Consider the following 6,226-nt stretch of genomic DNA (forward strand, 5'->3'; position numbering starts at 1 on the left):
CATTTTATTGTGAAGTGGACTCGGCCGAATATTTTATAAAAATAAAATTCGCCTATGTATGAGGCAATCCATGGGTGGTGTTCCACGGTTTGTACGATTGTCGACCTCCGACAATATTTTGAGTTGTAAAATGGCGACTTCCGGTGACTGGAAAACTGCCGAAAATGACCAAATACCACCTAATATGGGTGTTGTTTTTTTAACTAGAATTACGATCAGAGGCCAGAAATTGTCTCCAAATGCCAGTTTGAAATCCAAGATGGCGACTTCCCGTATCTGAAAAACAGCGGCGAATGACCAAATATGGGTATTTCTGCGATTGTTATGATGCACTGAAGCCATAAATCGACCTCAGACAACATTTTGAATTGTAAGATGGCGACTTCGTGATTGGAAAAGAAACGAAAATGGCCAAATACCACCTAATATGGATGTTTATTTAACTAGAATGACGCTCAGAGGCCAGAAATTGTCTCTGAATACCATTTTGAAATCCGAGATGGCGACTTCCGGTTTCTGAGAAACAGCCGGATATGACCAAATACCACCCAACATGGGTATTTCCGAAATCGTGATGATGCACTGAAACCACAAATCGACTTCAGACAACATTTTGAGTTGTAAAATGGCGACTTTTGGTGACTGGAAAACTGCCGAAAATGACCCAAAAACAACCAAATATGGGTGTTTCTTTAACCAAAATGATGCTCAGAGGCCAGAAATTGTCTCCAAATGCCGTTTTGAAATCCAATATGGCGACTTCCGGTTCCTAAGCAACAGTGGCAAAAGACCAAATAACACTCATTATGGGTATTTCCGTGATTGTTATGATGCACTGAAGCTACAAATCGACCTCAGACAACATTATGAATTGTAAAATGACGACTTCCGGTGAATGGGAAACTGCCGAAAATGACCAAATACCACCCAATATGGGTATTTCTTCAACCGGCCGATTTCCATCCAATATGAGATGCTTCGATACCAGAATGATACACAGTAGCTAGAATCGACCACAGACACCATTTTGAATTCTAAGATGGTGACTTCCGGTTTCTGGAAAACAGCTGAAAATGAATAAATAACACCTATTATTGGTGTTCCTTAAACCAGAATGACGCTCAGGGGCCAGAAATTGTCTCCAAATGCCATTTTAAAATCCAGGGTGGTGACTTCCGGTTTCTGGAAAATAGCCTAAAGGGACCAAATACCACCCAATATGAGAGTTTCTTTAACCAGAATGATACATGGAGCTAAAAATTGACCTCAGACACCATTTTGAATTGTAAGATGGCAACTTCTGGGAAACAGCCGAATACTACTGCATATGAATATTTTCGTAATCGAAATAATGTGGACACCATCTTGAATTCGAAGATGACCACTTTCAGTTTCTGAAAAACAACGAAAATAACTGCATACCACCCAATAAGAGTGTTTTCGGAATAGAGGTGATGTACTAAAGGCAAAAGACGAGGATGTTGTCATTCCGATAAAACCAATAATTTCAAACGATATAAACAAATCGCAAGAAATCAATGAATTTGGAATGTTGAAAATTATTAAATTAAACACAAAAATAGGCGGGACGAAGTTCGCCGGGTCAGCTAGTAAATACACAAATGTACTGGTTAAAGCAAAGCTGCAAGTGATGAATACGAAGATTAGAACTCGAGAGCAAAAAATTCGGAGGGATAAAAAAAACAAAAAATACTTTCAAAACGAAGAAAACTAAACATTAAATAAACGTTTTTGCATAACAGTTGTTATCACTGATTATGTTTGTTTTGTTGAAAATCTTCTATATATAATATAATAAAGCTTTTAAACCAATTACAACATTATATGTATCCATACTTAAATTGGTAAATTGATAGAACATTCAAGTGTTATCTAAGCAGAAAGTTGCACAACAACCATATACGACTATTGACAACCATTGTGCGGTTTCACCTTTTACCTTTTTCACGAGGTAATTGAAATATTCATTTAATTGTACACTTCGTGGCCTGATTATTGAGCTTGAGCTTGACGGCCGCAAATTTCGTAATTGCTTCCCGTGATGGATCTGAGCTAGTGAAGTTACACAGGGAACCACGTATATAGCAACTTGGGATTAGTTTACCATTTACACGTCGTGGCCTGATTATTTGAATATTTCTTCTTCGTGCCTCGATAAGCTACATCTATTATATTATCAATATTTAACTCCCGGAATGGCGTTAGTTTCACATACAAACAATATACGCACGAAATCTACAACATATTTTTTTCTGTGAAAGTATGAAATTGAGTCAACTAAATCTAAAATTGAGTAAATTCAGTTTCGTGTGTGAGAATGTCACACGCTGACAGAAATTCAACAACAATGCACAGTGGTACAGTAAGGCAAATTAGGCTGACATGAATTTTTCGATGCGATTTTGTGGTTTTGAAGTAAATTTTTTTCTTAAGAACCTGTTTCTTGTATTTAGTTTATTTTTTATGTGCAAATGAAAATTAGGGGAAACTTATTTATTTGCAGAAATAAATGTATACATTAATCGGCACAGTTGTAGATCAACTAATTTTAAGCAACTTTCGGTATTTCTTCACAATATTTATACAATTCTTGTTCTTTCAAATGATACCAAAAAATATTATGTATGTTTGCCCTAAACGGAGACATCAATTTTTTAAAAGGGCCTATTTTCAAAATAGAAATAGTGAAAACTCTTCATCTGTACGATACATCGACAATGTTTATTCGTCAAAATTGGCGTATTTTTGATTAAAGTTACCGAAGAAAACTTTGTTTTTAAATTTGAATTGAAGAAATAGAGCGAAAAGACTGTTTTTGGAAACCAAATTTAATGTCTACAAAAAAGTTTTTTGCAAAGTTACTTAGAATTAGTTGATCTACAAGATTGCCAAAGAATGTTTACAATTATTTATGCAAATAAAAACAAGTTAGTTTGTTTTTATTTCGTTGATTTTAGGACCACCCTAATTTTCATTTGCACATAAATAGAGGACTATTTATAAGAAACAACTTTTTACAAAAACTATGGCTTTAAACCGCAAACCAAAATCGCAACGAAAAGCTCATGTCCGCCTAAATTGCCTTACTGTACCACTGTGCAATGAGTTTAGTTACCTTTTTCACCACAAGAGGGGGTGTTCCCTGTCTGTCTTCACGGAAATATATGGGAAATTCGAGAGTGAACTATATTCTTATGTTAAGATATTTGTTGTCCCCTAAACTAAGTTCTAAAATTGATACTCAAAAATAGGTATTTTTAGTGCAAAATAAGTATCTACTGCGTTTTATAAAATTGGGGATTTTTTACCCAACTTGAAGTAACAGGTAAACCCAACTTGAAGTAACAGATAAACCTACTACAGACCTTCGGCACTATCTGCCCTATCTAGAGCATTCGCTAAATCATTCACTGATCGCCGTGAACAATGAGATATGGTTTTAAACACTTTAAGTTCCAGTAGATCGTTCAACGGCGCAAGCAGCGCAGGGACAGGTATGCTGCATACTGGGAAAGATTTGAATAAAAGGGTCTACTACGAAAGGCTGAAACTCAAAAGGCTGAAACACGAAAGGCTGATATCCGAAAGGCTGGAAGCTACATAAGGCTGAAAACACGAAAGGCTGAATCACGAAAAGCTGAAAAATCATAAGGCTGAAATTCACAAAGTTCATTTCTAAAAAAAACACTCGCGGCCTACGGCCGACTCGATTGTCCGAGATGTATGCTGTCCTAAACTAGATGATTTCTGCGGGGGGCTGGCCCCCGCAGTGGCCGGCGCTTTCGACGGCGGGTCGCCGGCGCACACCCGCGGTCTTCGGCCGTCTCGCCCTGAATCATCTAGGAAACGTGTACAAGAGTCAAGTGTGTATAGATTCAAATGTTGCCGAAAATTAATTTTCCATTGCACAAACCAATTAATACTCAAACATTGAACTCTGTCACCTTATAAAGGTTTATTATCCATGTGTCCGAATTTTTCAACGATTATGATTCAAGTTACACAAATTTCAGCCTTTCATGTTTCAGCCTTTCGTTCATTCAGCCTTTTGGGGCTTCAGCCTTTTGTGCATTCAGCCTTTCGTTATGAAACATACTTTTCAGCCTTTCGGGTTTCAGCCTTTCATTACTAACCCGAATAAAACGTCTATCGCCTGCAGCGCATTCATTCCGACATCTATTTTGGTATCCTTGCCAAAACTGACGAACAATTGTCCAATTTGTCCTGGAGCAGAAACACATACTAAATGTGGAGGAAGTTGTTCTTGGAAACGGTTAATTGTCATGTCAACCTGAAAATGAACAAAACAAAATATTTTAAAATGTTCTATTCACACAATACGAAAAAAGCTTACATCTATTCATCTCACGAGTAGTGAGGCGAAAATTTCTTCAGTTGTCATAATATTAGTATCATGTGGCCGTTTAACTCCTCTAATGGCCATTTCCTTCATCAGAATGAGGCATTCAGAATGTACACTGGAATGAAATGTTGACAAATTCATATAATGTAATTTAGAAATGAACATACCATCTTTAACACAGTGAAGGCATCTCGGTGGAATAACAGCGCCTGTGCTAAGACTCATTTTAGGATTGATTCTGTTTCAATGCTTTTTTTAATCCTGTCGAACGCTTGCTGCACCTAGAGATAGCAATAGAGAACAGTTTGAAATTATGATAAATGAAATAAAATTGTAATTTTCCTGCATAATAAAATAAACAATATCAATTGTTTCAAAAATCAATACTCACCATTAAACCGTGGTAGGACTTGAAGTGAGGGAACTAGTTCAGTATTTGGAAGACAGTTTTTTTTGACACAACATATTTTTATGTATTGCAAAGGATGTCTTCAGTGCAGTGCAGTTTTGGGCGGTGGCTACCATATTTCTGCTGAAGCTATCATTTCTTCAGGAATAGATTCCATACTGTTGTTTTGCACCGTTTGCCGAAATTTTCGCTTCTCCTGTGGTACATTTTTTCTCATGTTTGATACACGTTGTTCAATGTAACCACTATGTTGGCCTTTTATGTTTCCATTGTTGGTGAAGAAAAATGCTGACTGCAAAAACAAGTAAAAAAAGGATTGTATTGCAGATTGCAGTGAAACTTCAAAATGTATGAACTGGGATAGCAAATGTTAAGAAACACCCGAAGATCTTGCATTCAGTGTTGCGGTTTGTAAAGTTTGGCTCACTTCAAAACAATTTTGATGAGTTGCCTATTAATATTGAAATCATCATCAAAAATTACTTTTGTTTTATTATAAAATATTCTAGATATTTTTTAAAAACAGAAACTATAAATTTAATTAACTTTCATTCAAAAAACACTGTTTGTTTCATACATGAATTTTTAATCTTTAACCCCATTCCAAATTTTGGCACCACTGCGTGGAGGTACAAAAACCTGTTGACTCTGACAGCATATAGTAAACAAACAAACACGAGGATGACCAGTTGCATGTAATTTCAACAAGGTAAAATAAATCGGTTTTTGCATTACAAAATGATTATATTTCCACTTTTGTACCTTGTAGATGGCCACTAATAACATCAATGCTGGCTGCGAGACGAATTGGGTTGTGTCTGACTGCGAAGATGAAACCAGCAACAAAAGTTCCGAGGACATGGATTACCTTGATGAATTGAACGATTTCGTCATATAGTATTCGATAGCACATGATCATCATGCTAACGAAATGAAAGAACATGACGAGGAAGCTACTTTTTTCGATTTCTACATCGATGCTCACGAGCGTGAATTCAAGGCACAAAAAAGGACAGGCCGCTCAACAAACTTCACGTCCAAGCAAATGACAAGAGCCAGTTTGAGTAGCAGGTGTGGTTCGCCTACAACACAGTTCTGAGACGGGAAATTCTTTATCAACGTGCTGAAGAAGGGAGTGAAGAGCGAGTAGAGTGGAGTCCTTTGACTACGCCGCCTTGGGAAGATAGGGATCGTTTCTTTCGTGTCCAATACAAACGGAATAACTTACGACTTTCTGAGCTTGATGATGACTTTTTGAAAAGTTTGAGAGGATCAACAGTTAAAATGTCTGTTTTAGTTTACTCTGATTCGCTCATCAGTGCAAAGGATTATGATCGAGCAAAAGCGATGTTAGTGCTAGGAAAACGAGCTCGTGGCTTGAAGGACAGGTCAGGAGCAGATGCAGATGCCTGATGAGATTGGTGTCGAAACTT

The 6,226-nt window shown here is 37.0% G+C and overlaps 1 long non-coding RNA gene across 1 annotated transcript; it reads right to left on the bottom strand.

The window, feature by feature from the left end:
- Positions 1-1,589: 1,589 nt before the first annotated feature.
- Positions 1,590-5,179, bottom strand: LOC129721171 (uncharacterized). Its single transcript, XR_008727357.1, has 4 exons — positions 4,776-5,179; positions 4,552-4,665; positions 4,376-4,499; positions 1,590-4,312 (listed from the first exon to the last, which is right to left on the bottom strand). It is a non-coding gene; the product is annotated as an uncharacterized LOC129721171 (long non-coding RNA).
- Between the last annotated feature and the right edge of the window lie 1,047 nt (positions 5,180-6,226).

Source organism: Wyeomyia smithii, chromosome 2 (assembly GCF_029784165.1).
Source record: "Wyeomyia smithii strain HCP4-BCI-WySm-NY-G18 chromosome 2, ASM2978416v1, whole genome shotgun sequence".
In the NCBI taxonomy this organism is placed as follows: domain Eukaryota; kingdom Metazoa; phylum Arthropoda; class Insecta; order Diptera; family Culicidae; genus Wyeomyia; species Wyeomyia smithii.